The 15597-nt window shown below is 46.4% G+C and overlaps 1 long non-coding RNA gene across 18 annotated transcripts in view; it reads right to left on the bottom strand.

Moving 5' to 3' along the window:
• LOC113242353 (uncharacterized) overlaps positions 1-15597 on the bottom strand; it is a 277321-nt gene that overhangs the window by 216577 nt on the left and 45147 nt on the right. The window lies entirely within an intron of this gene.

Below are 15597 nucleotides of genomic sequence, written 5' to 3'. Positions count from 1 at the left end.
AGGCTGAGACAGCTCTAAGGACCATGGCTCTAATAAAAACTGCTTTGCTTCTTGAGACCAGCACGGTCTGGCTCCCAAGCAGCACACTGTTTGTGGAAGCTTATTCTCAGTTCCCAAACAAGTGAAAGGATAATTCCAAAGACAGGCAGAGGGACGAGTCAACTCACAAATACGGGGGTGTCACCTCCCCCAAAGATGGTGGCCCTACAAGCCAGCTCTGTGCTCATATCTGTGGCTCAGACAGGTGGGGGAGGATGAGAAGGCAGGAGACAGAACTGCCACAGGAGGGGGGTCCCATTCACGCCTGCCTACACCTTCCAGCCATAGTCTCTGACCAGACACTACTTACTGATGGTCAGAAAAGGAACGGGCTCTGCCTGTCTACTCAGAGCCTCCGCAGCTGTCCCTTCCACATGCGACTTGCCCAAGACGCAACCCGAGTTCACCAGGAAAACCAGCAGCCCCCTGCCCCTCCCCATTTCCTGACTTTTGTTAATGGCATAAAATTCTCTGTAAAAAGGGAGGAAGGGGTGCACGATTTTGGAAAAACTCCATCCTCCCCCTAGAGATTCATTCACAATGCACAGTAGCATACGAAAGACCCTGAGAAGTTAGGAAATAAAGAAAGTTGTTGAAATTCATTTATTGTGTGCTTCCTAAACGTATCTGGAGCAGAACCCTTTTTACACAACTAGTCTTTGCTGGCAGCGTTCTGTTGAGTGGCAAAGATCAAAGCTGCTCTGAACACTCATCGTCCCTGCTGTCCCGACACTTCGCGTGGCAGTTGTGATAGTCTGCATTTATTTCTTAACCTCCGTACTGTTTTTCTTCATAGCTTTCCTCTAACCTTTTGTACAAGTGACTTGGCTGATTTTCACATCAGCCCCTACAGCCTTAGTTTTTTTCTCACGAGCCCCATTTGCCAGTGGCAGTGAAATACCGGGCTTTCTGAGAGGTGATAAATTTGGCTCTGTGCTATCTAACATTCTAGAAAGAATGCTGCCCCAATGAGTCTGCTGGGAAAACCAGCTTCCTGCTTTGTGCCCTGTGAGCTAGCATTTTCTAACATGACTTAGTCTGGAAACTGGACCAAAGATGTCTTATGTAGCACTTTCCTGGGTGGGCAAAGAGAAACAGGAGTGAAGAAATGCATCGGCGATGGACATGGTTACAAGGAAAATCCTGGTTTCTTTAGTCTCACCATTGAAATAGGCAGCTCAGGAACTTGTGCTCTCTTTCAGTGGTACCCCACTTCTGAAGGATAAAAAAAAACAAAGTACAACAGCCCAGGGAGACTTTAGTAATGAACACTCAACCATGCAGACCTTGACAAAAATCAGAGAGTGAGACATGGCAGGACCTTAAGGATCTTCGTCAACCTTCACTTTACAGGCTCCCAGAGGGAGGAAGTTGGCAATCTTCCTAAGGTCGCACTGGAAGGGACACTACTGGGACTAAGACCTGGGTCCTCCTACCTAGTCCCTAACTTCTGAATTCCAGCGTCCCCTGTAAGACCTGAGCCGGCTTGTTTAGGAGCTCCTGCATGGATAAGTCAAGTCCATGAGGACTCCATGTGGGCCTGGCTGTCTAGTTATCATTGAAAAAACTTAAGATAACCCATTCAGGAACTTTAAAAGATTTGCCCCTAATTCAAAGCCAACCACACATTTGGCTTCCCATATGCTGGCATCCACAAAGGAGTGGGTGGAAACTACCAGCCCTGTGTGGGACAGACCCAGAGGAGCTTCGAGTCATGTGAGCCATGGTACTCCTTTACTCTTACTCCCCGTCTGGCTGAATTACACTATTCCTGCCCTTCTCTAGTATTCAAGGGGTCCCAGTTAGATCTCCCCACTGTGCATACAACTTCACTCTCCCTCAGATCTGAGAGATGGCCTCAGGGTCCCACACACCACACTGCAGCAAATACAAGCTCTCATCAGGGACCTGAAATGTAGCCCAGACAATTTTCTGATGTTCCCTGAGCTAGCTCCCAAATCCTGCCCTTTCTGCTGCTAATGGCAGAGGAAAAGCTCTAGGCATGGGAAACTGAGAAGGGGAGACAAAGCAGTAGCTCAGACACCCACCCCCAGACTGGATGGCTCACTGGATGGCTTCACCCAGGCCTCTTTCCCAGGCACGGGGTCAGGGAAGCAAAGTCATAGACTTCAATCAGCTGTAACATCCATGGCACTGCCAATCCCTTACAGCCGAAAGGCCAAACCAGAGCCCCCAGCCCCCCAGGTGCAAAACACACACTCAAGCCTGTTCTGCACTGAAGTCTTTGTCAACGCTTGGGAAAATGACAAGCCAGGCACTCACATCCTGTTCGTGCTGACTCACGGTGGATTCTGACAGTGTTGGGAGCCAACTTTTTAAGATTTCGAAACAGCTGCCTAGGAGGATAGGGTGTATTCAACAACACCAAGGTGTCCAGCTCTCAGGAGCCCACTGTTTTTATTTCTCAGGAAGTTAAAACCAGGAGGGCATAGCCAGAAAATGTTCGTTGCTTATCACAGACTAATTTCAGAGATAAGTGATATGGGTCCCTTGTGTAAATCATTAGGTTTCTGTGCTGCCAGACACATCAGGGCAGGGGAGAGAGAAATCTATGCTCGGACCCCCCCTTCCGTTGTTTCTGAAGGGGGCTTCCACTTCTTCAGCTAAAGTCACGTAACTCTGAACCGACTTAGAGCCTTTCCTGAGGGGATCTCCCCTGAGAAGCAGTTTTTGCAAAGTGTTCCACGCATCATTACAGACCTACACGTGGTTCAGAAAGACGCCGTGTCCCTCAAAACCCCTGTCAGCAGAGCACAAGCCTATCCCAGGGCCGCCCCAGAACACACCCAGATCCTGTAGGCCACCAATGATTGAGCACATGCCATACGCCAGACACGGTTCCAGATGCGTGCTCTCCCTTCGGCACGGCATCGGCCTCTCAGGCTGGGGCTATTAGGCTCATCCCTCTCACGTGGAAGGCAAGGGAGAGCTCCACAACTAGTTAGCAGACGGTGGCACCCCGCTTCCCATCTAGCATCCTAATCAAGATGTTCTGCCCCCCTTCTGAGATGAACAGGAGCTCACAGGTGATTCAAACACCTTGTCCCCTTGGGGATCTTGGAAGCTTGCCCACCTTCTGGTACAGAGAGGTACCTGTTAAAGACCTTCCACCATTTGTACCAAAGGTGGAACGAGAGACAAGAGTGGGCAACCCAAGGGCGGCCCTCATTGGACTGCTTCCTGCTGCAGGCAGGCCATCGCCCCCCTCACCTTGGCCACTCTCTCTTATCCTTCAGATAAAACCTACTTTGCAAAGAACTGAACCTCAAAACCATGTTAGCAGACCTATCATCTGGTTGGCACTGTGAAAGCTCCGAATTACAGGGAAACTTGCTGTCTAGTTACCAAGGGATGCAAAGTTCTGAAGGGCCAGATTTCCCGCTGCGGCTGTGCTGGGCACATGAAGGGACGAGGCCGTGGAGGGAAGACGGACACACCGGCACGCTCCATCAGACATGGCCTTTTAAGTGTTCCAATCAGCCATGGCCCAGGGCCCTCACCAGCACTTCTCAACACGGGGCTCTGGACCAGCGGCATCACATCACCTGAGGATTTGTTAGAAATGCCAATTCGCAGGCCCTTTCCCAGACCTTCTCAACTGGAAACTTTGGTGGTGGGGCCCAGCGATGTCTGTTTTCATAAGTCCCCAGGTGGTTCAGAAGCATGCCCAAGAATCATCAGTGGGATGTGGGGCCATGGGCTTGGTCCCTAGTGACTGTGGGCAACCGCATGTTAGTCAACTGCTCGAAAGTTTCTCACTGGATGGGTCTTTCCTGAGATCCCCACAGAGGCAGGAAAGAGCCAGCAGCTCAGAGGCCGTCCGAGACTTTCAACAGGTTCTTGGGGTGACCTGGGGAGAAGTGTTGATACGATGGGTCCCTTCATCTCCTTTTCTGGATGCCGCTCATCTGCATGGCATGGGCTGAGCACTGTGGGATTTCAAGCCCACACGAGCGATTTCCCCCGTCATCCACTTCTCTCCCTGCCAACTCGCAACCCCCCCCCCCCCCCCCCCACCGTGGCCTGCCTCTCCCGCGCTCTCAGTATGCTCGGCCTGAGCACGGTCCTGAGCCACCACGTCAGGCGGCACTTCTCTCAAATAAGAGAGCAGAAAATGGTTTCACCAGCTTGACCCCCCTTACTGCCACCCTGGGAGGAGGGGTGGGAGCAAAGCCCACCTGCTTCAGAGCTCTGCTCACACTCACAACACACAGGTGGGGGGGGTCACCAGCCCCGGGCCCGTGACCAGACAGGTAGGTGGCCACATAAGACCAGGCCCTCCCCCTCAAAAAACATGAAAAATTAGTTTGTTTATTATTTTAAAAAAACTACCCTCATACAGGAAGTATGAAAAGAAGAAGGAGGAGGAGGAAGAGGAGGAAGACAAACCCAGGCTACGACACTGAAAGTGGCGAAGATGGAGGTGCACGGAGATAACACGACGTTCCTCAGTTTCCACTGTCCACCTCGGAGGGGTGGTGGGGAAGGGCACGGTGGGGCACTGGGGGCGGGTGGGGCCTGACGAGGCTGCAGGAGATGGAGCCAAGAAGGGGACCATGAGTCACGAGGCACAGCCTCGCCAGACGCAGGGCAGGGCGTGTGGTAGGACCACGTCCCATTCAGGGCCCTCTGCAGGTGTGGCCGTGCCAGCCAGACTGGGAGATGACACCTAAAATGGAAACTGCCATTCGAGATCATCCCACGCACCCGCCGCCTCTCCTGTCCCACGTTCTGCCCTCCTGGGCGTTTCAGGTGAAGACACGGGAGTTACCGGCGCATGATCACCTCCCCGCACGCCCCTTCCAGAGGCGTCAGCCCAGCAGCAGCCAGCTCGACAGACACCCCCACGCCGGGCCCTACAGGCAAGCCGGCGGCCGAGCAGACCTCCAGGACCGCAAGCCCAAACTGGCCTGACCTGCTTTGGCTTGATGGACACCGACATGGGGCCACCCAAGGCAGGCAGGAGTCAGGCCAGATGCTTCACACAGAGCCCCGGGTCCTCTCCGAAATGTAGCCCGACCGGATTTTTAAAAAATGAGGGGCACGGGACTCACAATGTCCACCCAAGGATTAGAAGGAGGAAAACCAGTGAGACCAAAGAACATTTCCTCTTTCACAGCACCAGACAGTAGGAGAACAGGAAACAGGAGCCCTCCCTCCCCGTGATGAAAAATAAATACAAACACTGTAAAATATGCACGCATTAAAAAGATATCAATCAAAAGAATTCCAAGTCACTGCTATCACCGTCAAAGAAAGCCCTTGGTCTTAAAGAAAAAAAAAAAAAAGAAAGAAAAAGAAAGAAAGAAAGACAGAAAGAAAGAAAAAGAAAAAACTGTACAACAAAATCTCAAAATAGAACCAAAACCTGCAAATCATCCTCAAGAGTGTATTAGGAACCCATGTCTTAGCAGGCTGTTGAAAGGTTAATAATTTTCCTACCGAAACTGAATGTGGGTTGTGAAAGAACATTAAAATGAAGAAAATTTCCCCGTGGCTGCTATTTTATTATCACCAAAGCCATCAAGTTTCAGTTTGAGTTATTTGTATTTATTTGTGAAAACAAAGATTAGATAAGTAGAAACATAAACCTCATCCTAATTATTGCCCAGGAGTATCTGATTTTTAAGACAAAAAAATAAGACCCATCTCTCTCTCTCTCACACACACACACACTCAAGGCACGAGAAGTCAAAACAACGGTGAGGAGAGAGGGTGCTGTTGTCTCCTTCTATCACTCGAAAAAATGTCTTGTCTCATGTCAAACATTAATATTTCTGTACAGTCTATGAAGATAATAGGAGAGCCATTGTGTACATCTGATTGCTGAAATTTTTCTCAACTGCACACTGAGGTAGAGAGCTTTTTTTAAACTGCAAACTGTAAATTTTGTTTGACACTTGCAAAAAAAAAAAAAAAAGGCAGTAAGAGCCACACCATTCAAATGCTGCAGGCCTAAAACAATGGTATCGAAGTGCTGCTTTCAAAGATCAAATTAGGAGCTTGGAGACATTTAAGACCAGGTGGAGCCTGGGGGAACCATGGAGTTTGGGGGCAAAAGCTGGATTTCAACTCAGATGTGTCTCAGATGCCAGATGAGCAACTTTGCTCTCTGGGGTTTTAAAAGAAATCCACGAGATGAAATGGTTAATCAAAATTGATGGGTGAGCAAAAATTTCTCTTCACATACTTCCAGCAAAACATAAACATCAGAATGAAAAAAATAACATGCAAAAAGACCTTCAGTGGTCTCACATCACCGAACAAACTGTTTTTCTACCTATTTTGTGTTGCTGGCTTTTGTTATCAGCCCAATCGGCAAATTGTGGCCAATTTTGTCATGGTTTAAGCAGACATTTTGTTCCCAAACTGCTTTCAACATTTGAGCTACCAAATACAGTTTATGAGAAATTGAACAAGCCACAATACAAACAGAAAAGGTATCTATTCTTGCTAAATTAACCCCTTTTAAGGTTAAAATGACACACACATTAAAGATCTAAAAAAAAAAAAAAAAAAGAATTCTAGTAAATCCAAATTTGAAACAACCAAATCAGACTTTCCTGGAGAAAAAAAGAATAATTAATGATTAACCCACTGACTGGATTTTGAAACCAACTAAATGACATTCCCCAATTCTGATCACCATTACACCATGAACTTGCTTTTAATGAGACAACATGTCATTTTTAGTTTACACACACACACACACACATCAAATACTGTTGGAATGTGCAGAGCAAAATTCTGAAGCAATCGACTGAATTATGCTAAGGTAAAATCATCGGTTAAGCAGTTATTTACTACTGAAAATAAATGACACCCACGTAGTTCATCTTATATATTAATATTGAAACCAAATGGCAGTCTTATACCGCAAATCATTTCATAAAAAAAAAATGAAACTAGTTAGAATGAAAACACACGGTTTTAATTTTATGAAACATTAAATATTAAGATCAAAATAACAGAAAACTGACATGGTTTTTTAAATTTTGTTTCTGCTTAATTACAACAACAAATTGAAAATGAAAAAAGAATGAAAGAGCTCTTGCTAAAAATTGGAGAATTACTACTTGGAAGAAAAGTAGAATGTCAGAGAGTAGACTGAAGAAAACTTCTCTGTTTGCAATCCTACCTCATATTTGAAGGCACAGCAATATGTACACCATTTTTAGCCTTTTAAAATACCAGCATGCCCACACACCATCTCAGATTAAACCAAGGAGAAAATGACACATTCTGAAACCATTTTCTAAAGCTTCTTTTCCTGATAACACTCAGACGCTTACAATCAAATTAATGAGTTTCTAAAAAGCCCAAACAACTCTCCATAAAGAGACAGAATTGTTCACAACAGCCTGCAGACATTTCTAAATTTTTCAGGCAATACTGAGAGCATTAGTCCTTGCTGTTTGTATTTAGAAAAGTTAAGCTGTTTTTAACATCTATATTAGAAAGAAATGCTACTCAGTGCTTTGGCTAATTAAATTGAGGAACAATTTGAAAAACACCAGTAGATTCAGCCCAGTATCCCCCTCATTTCAAACAATTGAGAAGTTAGTTCATTCTTTTCTTTGCACAAATCTGTATTCTCATAATCTATTCATACTTGAAAATTCTTCAAGTAGTAAAGAAAGGAAACACCCACAGAGAGTAAGTCATTATTTCTTCTGAAAGTGGATTTCTTCATAAATCATAGACCAGCAAATAAACAGTAAAAAGCACTAAAAAGAAAGAAATCACAAAACTCAGGAAGGACACTGAGAATATATACTGACTGACAGAAAGCTTAGCATGAGTAATTTTAAATCACTGGACACATCTGTGGCCAGTTTAAAACCTTCCTGGTGAGAGGCAGGCATTGGTTTTGGGGAGCTGAACTGATGACAATATCAGGGTAATAACATCTTCTGTGAAGGTCATGGGTTATGCTGTTTAATTCCAGACCTAAAACATGTGATTCAGACTTTACACTTTATGTTTTTATGTTCCAATTCTTTCAGTGCTTGGTACTTTACAGCAAGTAGCCTGACTTATGCAAGACAACAGCATTTGAGAACAAACAAACCAAAACACCTTGAAGGAACCTTACAATTTAATGATGACAGAGAATAAAGAGACCAGGGTGACCGCCTGAATTTGTTACCTGAAGAGACTTTCTGTCTGAGGGTTTTACCCTAGAGTCTCTGCCCTCACCCTCAGCCAGCATCATCGAATGTTCACATTCAGAAAAAGTCTGACCTTAACTAATACTTGCCCACTCTTTTAAACCACACATATCCCCTTCCCCCGACGCAAGACTTGGGAAATGATGGTGATTTTAGTCATCTGGAAAGAGTGAAACATGACATGGTCTTGAAGCACTTTCTTCCCCACGGCTGTCATTTTAAGTCTGTTTTACCACAACTAAAAAGGCCGTGCTCACGGAACAGAATCAGGTTCGCCCTCAATTCTGTCTGCAACCCGGGAATTTCTGAAGAGCGGAGTGGCACAGTACAGAAGCTTTCATTGAAGAAATAGTCAAAGCATTAAAAAAAGAAATTTCCCACTTTTTGGGTAAGTGTATAAATCAAAATGTGAAGCCTTCCACAGTAAAAATTGTTTTCAGCATAATTACTTCACATGCAACCAGCTAACCTGTTCTTTTTTCTTTTCACAAAATGCATTTGTTAACAGCAAGATTTTAAAACACCATTGTTATATTCAGAGGCATTCCTAAGTGGCAGTAAAATAGTACCCCCCCCCCATTTACTAGATACACTTTTTTTACTTGAAGCCAATCTATCATGTATGAAATGGTGACAATTTTGGTAAAGCAACCTGGCTTTAAGGATTAGGGAAGGTTCAGCTGTAAAATTAGAACACCAGACTTTTTATTTTTATTTTTTTTTAAGCAAATAATAGTTTTCCAGAATCTAGAAATAACTATAACTGGAAAAAAAAAAAAATAAAGACGAAGAAGCAGCCAGACAAACAAGGATGAGAGAAGCCTAGTAACTCAGAATTCTTGACCTGGAAATGAGAGTCTCTCCCATTTTATTTTCTATTTTCCACAAAGGAAACACAAATAGCTTACCAGCCACAAAATGAAATGTGTACAAGAATAAGAAACCTGAAATATATTAAACACTATTGTATTTAAGTGAACACAGAAACAGGAATTGCATTTCTTGGTAGTGTGAATTCAATGCACCGTGTTAGTGACACAGTGAGTGAACAAAGGCAGAGGATCATTTTGCTTGTCGACTCAGGCTACAGCTAAATAATTCTCCTCCGATAGGGTCTGTTAGTACAATTAAAAAAGTATTGTGGATACCCTTGGACTAGGAAGAGTAGAGTATATTTCTGAGTCTAAAACTTTTCATTGATGTTGGCTTGAAAGCTGTTTAATTAGCTGTAGGATGCCAACCAATCTCTTTATCAAAGCCAGCTGAAAACAAAACTGAGAGAAACAGCTTGTGGTTTCACAAAAATGTATTTACATGAATATATTTTAAAGGGAGTTCGATCATTAGGTACGATGTCATCTGTGATATGCGGTGGATTTGACATTTAAAGATGTCAGGGGTTGTCAGATTTATCTCCAGTCTATACTTGGTTGAGATGTAACCACTCTGGCGAGCAGACCTTGTTTTGCTAAATTCCAGCCCAGAAATCTGAAGAGACTTAACTCTTATTTACTGAACACAAATCCTCCTCATGTCCTCTCACTTCCTTAGCTAAGATCTGCTTAACGGAAAGTGGAGCCCCGGGTGACAAGTGGAATAGAAGCCCAACTTTCACACCTCGTCACAGGGATGCTGACGGAGGCGAGCAAACCACAGTGAACAGAGCACCCAGGGAGAGTTATTGATAAGCGCGGTGTTTCCTGAAATAGACGAGGGTCCGAGCCCTTCAGCCTACTTCTTCACCGAGGCTTGTCTTGGAAACAACATTCTGATAAGACGGGCTTTCCTTCCCTTCACACTGAAAATCGTCAACGACGGCGAGGAAAACCCAGAGCGACACGGAGCGCTTTACTGCCATTCACGCTGCCTTGATAGAAAGTCCTCTCAAAGGAGCGTGCGAGGTCCTGGATAAACATCTGCCCTCGGGTGTCTCCGACCAGGGGCAGGGGTCACTAGCTCTCTGTCTCTGGATTTAGCAACCGAGAAGGGATGCTTTGTATTGCATTGGGAGATGGGGGAGTGAATCACCAGCACTTCACTATCACAAGAAGGAGGTTTGGCAAACGTACCAGACACTCATCCACTCTTTTCCGAATGTCACTTTCCATTTTGCCTCATCTGTTGGGAGTGGAAATTAAGCTCTAAGACAAATGAAGCCGAGAGACAGGCTGTCGAAGCCCCAAGTGAAATCAGCACGCTGCAGCCAACACCACCCCTGAACCACAGAACCTCATGCAGGGGACGGCGCAGATCTCTCAGAAAGGGAAATGGTTGTTGGTATTATGTGACAAAAATGTATATTCAAATAGGAAACTCTGTTCCTTACCACCCTTCTACCTTCATTCACATGGTGGAGCTCAAGGGGTATCTTGGGATAGTGCAGCTGACAGCACTGTTTTCAAAGGGTGACAGAAACGAATGTTTTCTAAAACTGCACTATTCATCAGTTACTTTCTATAGTTTGTTTTAAAAAAAAAAAAGGGCTTCTCCCCAAACCCAGCTCTTTCATTGTGAATCATTTTGTTTAAAAAAAAAAAAAATGTAGCAGCACACTTATTGTGATGAAAAAAAAATTAAATAAGATGATTTAAAAAAAATGGAGCATTAAAATCTGCCCACATACGTTGCCGTTCAACCCCAGGAGAGCCAGGCCAGAGGAAATCCCCACCCGGGTTCTGACAGAGCAGCTAGAAAAGGAAGCAGTACAGGGGCCCGGGGAACAGGCTGAGGACAATAATGATTGTCACCTATCGCCTGCTCTGCGACTGTCTTCTTAGTGGGAAATAGCAACCTTGATTTATTCTATAAACCCAAAGCCCCTGGACTTCGTTTATGAAGAGCTCTCTTCCCTTCGCCTGTGCTGTGGCATTCATCTGAAAAGTTAAAAAACTAGTGCATGAAGCCCAGGAAAGCTGCTCTCCAAGGAGGGGTAGAATGAAGAGGTTTCACTCTCCCCGAAGCACCAGGGAGCTCTGCTTCCAGGTTCTCCCAGCGATTCTGAACACCAGACGGAGGCTCTGAGCCAGCACGCAGGGGTCCCAGGAAAGGCGTTAGGGACTGGTTTTTCAGAAGGACAAGGACAGAAACAAAGGGTTACAATATAGCACTAAACACTTCTGATGGAATTAATCCAGAATGGCCATGCTAGCCTGCAAAATAAAATGTGAAATCTTCCACTCCAGCAACTCAAAAGGACTTCCCACCTTGCCCGGGCCACCTTCCCACCTGCCCGTGGCCACGGGCAGCGACAAGAGACCAGTGAGGCAGCGTGCTCTGCCTCCAGTGTCCCCCCCTCCATGGCTGCCTCTGTTGTTGACACTGTCCCCACCACGTTTATTAGGCGACATTGCTTGCAAAACCTTCTCTCTACTGCTGCTTGTTGCTAGGGAATGAGCCCTAATGCTTCGCGAGAACAACAGCGGCAATCCTCACTTGGCAGTGAGCACAAGCGTCTCAGTTTGGTGACAGAGTGGAAATAATCCTTAAAAACATCCTCATTTACATTTCTCCTCAGAAAGATGGCAACGTCCGCCCCATTATGAAATGTATATTTTCTTCATCTTCATGTTGGAGTAGATGCCTTTGGAATGGATCTCACGTCCATATTGGATTTCTGTCCTCTGTTGCCAACTGCGGTGCCCTAGGTGACTGTGGGCTCTTAGAATACTTGGCCGTGATCTCCCTCACTTGTCAGCCTTTATTTACTTTTTCCATTTTTTTTTTCTTGGAGAGAAACAAACCACATTGTCAAAGCATTTAAAAACACAAACCAAAGGAAACTGGGTTTCCAGGCTTTAGCAAATGGTATTTACCCACAACTTATTTCCAAGAAGTAACTTGGAATCCATTGTCGTTTTTCATTCGAATTCATTTAGAAGCATAACATCATAGTTGTACCGATAATCTATAGTTGCTTTTTGCCAGCGATAAGTGAAGAGCAACTTCTGTCCTCAAACCCAGACTCACCTTGATTCTTGGGATGCGGTTTCTCCAACCCTTTTATGTGCCTCCCGGTGGAGGTGGCCAGAGTCCGGCCCCTGCTGGCCGCTGTGACTCACTCAGGAGTTGGTGGAGATGGTGCGAGCTGTTCTCTCTCTAGACACTACCGCCCCACACTCAATTGAAGTCCAAATGTCACTCTGTGGGTTGAAAGGCACCTCCTTCTACTTCTCCCTGGGAGGATGGACCTTGTCACCGGGCAACCGTAGGCCTCATGCTTCAGGCCTCCCCTGTATAGTTCCAAGGTCCCACGTGTCGAGATTGGCTCCTTCGGGCTCTTGAGGCAGGAGGGCAGGGCCTCCCTGAGTCCCCTCCCGGGGCCATGTTTGGTGCAGAGTTGGCACCGGGTGAGAATCTGCTGGGTGGGCTCACAAATGGTGGATGGATGTGGCTGGTCAGGTAGCAAGAGCTTAGGCCCCAACAACAGTCCCGGGGTTGACACAGATTGGCTGGTACAATGAAGATGAAGAAAGCTGACAAGTACCATTTGTCAAGGTACTGTCCTGGGTGTGCTGTGTAAATGATCAACTTTGCCCACCTCCCGGAGCCAAATACTCTTATTATCCTTGTTTAGAGAGAAGGAAGCTGGCGGAGGGGGTTCCCCTGCTGCAGATGACAGTCAGGGAAGAGTCTGTTGGCCCAACTGGTGATCTTGTGCTCCGGCCTTTTCTCCTTCAGTGCCACTGAAGTCAGTGGCCACCATCTCGCAACCTGTGGAGCTCCTGCCACAGACGTTGTTGGTCCGGATCTCCATGTGTGTGGCTGGACCGTGACTTCTCCGGGACGGACTCTGACTGGCGGACCCTGTCTGGCCAGCACCAAGCACCTTGGCGGGAGTAGCATGTGTCTATAGGACCCATGCGTGAGAAGTCGTTTCCATCTCCTGCCCCTGAAGTCTTCCGGAGCAAAGAGAAAACTGTGTTCAGTATCGGGTGTTCAGGTTTGTGCTAAAAGCAAAACATCAGTGGACCTGGAGAAGGTTCCTCACTTCCACTATGCACGTTGGTGAGAATGTACATACTTTCGGGTCTCCATGTGTTACAAGGACGGAGCACTTTATGGAGGGGCTGAGCCCACCTGCCCTGTGGTGAGAATCAAGGATGGATCAGGCTTGTTCCATCCATGGCAGAGTGCATGCAGGGGAGAAGGGGGGTCTTACTCCTGTGAAGTCATGAAGATGACCCACTCGAGGGGTCAGGCAGGAGGACAGCTCTAGCTGACCACTCATCGGATTGTTCCCTCTACCAGGTTCCCCAACCAACCTTGCAATCAACATTATCCTGGAGGCTCGCCTTTTCACAATCAGCCCTGAATATTAACATATTAACTCATTCTTTCATTTACCCACTCCACAGTCTATCCAGGCAACTAGGATGCGCCAGGATGAAGCCTTTCACATCAGTGCAGACTCAAAAATCATCTCAAAAAATTGCCCCCAAATTAACCATGTCAGCAGTACCTTGAAATAAAACAGAAAGGAAAAACTACACAAGGGTTGTTTATCCAATTAAATAACATTTATCTTTGGAGGTTTGTGTCTGTATAATCTTCATAATCAAGGCTAGAACATGTTTGGCATACCTAATCCAATGATCTGCTAGAAATTCCCATGGGCAGAGATCAGGAGAATGAAGAGGGCACCCTTGAGGGGAAGGCGGCTGTCGGCAAAGCAGGAGAAGTGGCCTCCCCGTCACACCGAGTATATTCTAAGATGCACTAACTTTGTGCCATACACAGTAGGTCTCTGGTGGAGGAAACAAAGGCTTTCATGCCAAAGAATCCAGGGTGTTTTTCATAGACATTAGAAGCTTATTAGATTGATTATTGCAATATCATTCTTATTTTCCCCTTGGGTTTGCAAAGTAGCTCCCCGCTCCAGGGGGTTCTGTAGATATGGTTTCATTTGAACTTCAGAACTGCACAGAGAGGCAGGCAGGGCAGATGGATTTGGGCCCATTCACTTGTTTATTTAACAGATGAAGGTTTTTCACAGACAGAAAGACCCAGGGAAGAAGCTGCTTAGACAAATCACAGTAAGAAGAGCGGGGCTAGCCCCCCTGACTCCCACATCTGCCTGCTCTGGCCTCCCAGGGCTGCGCAGTGGTGCCATCTGGGTCATCTGGGGGCTCTCCGGCCCTGTAAAATACGCGGAGGCCTAAGGGCAGAAGGGGAAGTGGGCACAAGATTGGGTTCAAGGTCAAGGAGCTGGTTCCTAGCACTAGGTCTTCATTAAGCTCTAGGGCATTGTTTGTCTGGTCTACTGTTGAAGTCCCTGCACTGGGCATGGTGCTTGGACTGTAGTAGGCATTCCACGTATGTGAATTGAATTCACCACTCCTGTATGCTAAGTGGGACCCAAAAAGGGGTATCCCTATGGATTTTAAAGACACACCAAAATAATATCAATCACCATAAAGATTTGGAAATGATTAGCAAGTTAATTCATGTGAATAAAAATAATACCATTTAAACACACACAAACAGGGGCGCCTGGATGGCTCAGTCGGTAAGTGTCTGTCTTCGGCTCAGGTCATGATCCCAGCATTCTGGGATCAAGCCCCACATTGGGCTCCCTGCTCAGCTGGAAGCCTGCTTCTCCCTCTCCCACTCTCTCTGCTTGTGTTCCCTCTCCTGCTGCCTCTCTCTCTGTCAAATAAATAAATAAAATCTTTAAAAAAAAAAAACATTAAAAAATAAACGCACACACACACACACGCACACACGGGTAATCAGGTTTCTGGACTCGGTCCCCCCCAGTGTCACAGTACTAGCTGAACCAGCCAAACTCTGGAAGCTGAGAGTGGAATACTTTGTGTAGCAGGAATAGAAGGAAAGAGAAAAGGGCAGAACTTTCTTTCCCTTTCCTGATAAAGGCAAGGCTGGGTCAAGCCCACTTTAGATTTCTTTTGTCCCTGAGTGTTCCCCCAGGGACCCTTCCCACCCAATGCCTGCTCCAACTCCTAAAATTACCTAGCACTGCCTTTCCCTTCTGCCACCTCCCCCTGCCCCCACTTCCCTCTCCCGGCCTCTGCCATTCCCTGGAAAGACTGGGGAGGTGGGGGGTGGGCACTGGGTCACTGAGCTCAGCCTTCTGGACCAGTGGTTAACACACTCCCAGAGGAGAGGCTCAAGTATGTTCACAAAACTCTAACGGGGATTTCAGGTCTCATTTCAGGCCACACTGTGGAGGTGGAGGTTAGGGAGGTGATGTTTGCAGACAGGCGTATCCCGTGAGCAGACAGGACTTCCCCAGAGGGCTATGGTCACCAGGAAGGCCAGTGGCACCCCCTCTCAGACCACCCTAGGCATTGTGGTTTCTTTATTCCTTCCACCTGCTGGTGTTCTGACACACCTCCTCCTGGGGGTT

Source organism: Ursus arctos, unplaced genomic scaffold (genome assembly GCF_023065955.2).
Source record: "Ursus arctos isolate Adak ecotype North America unplaced genomic scaffold, UrsArc2.0 scaffold_8, whole genome shotgun sequence".
NCBI lineage: Eukaryota > Metazoa > Chordata > Mammalia > Carnivora > Ursidae > Ursus > Ursus arctos.
The sequence above is the reverse complement of the archived record's forward strand: the minus strand, read 5'-3'. Positions and strand labels throughout refer to the sequence as shown.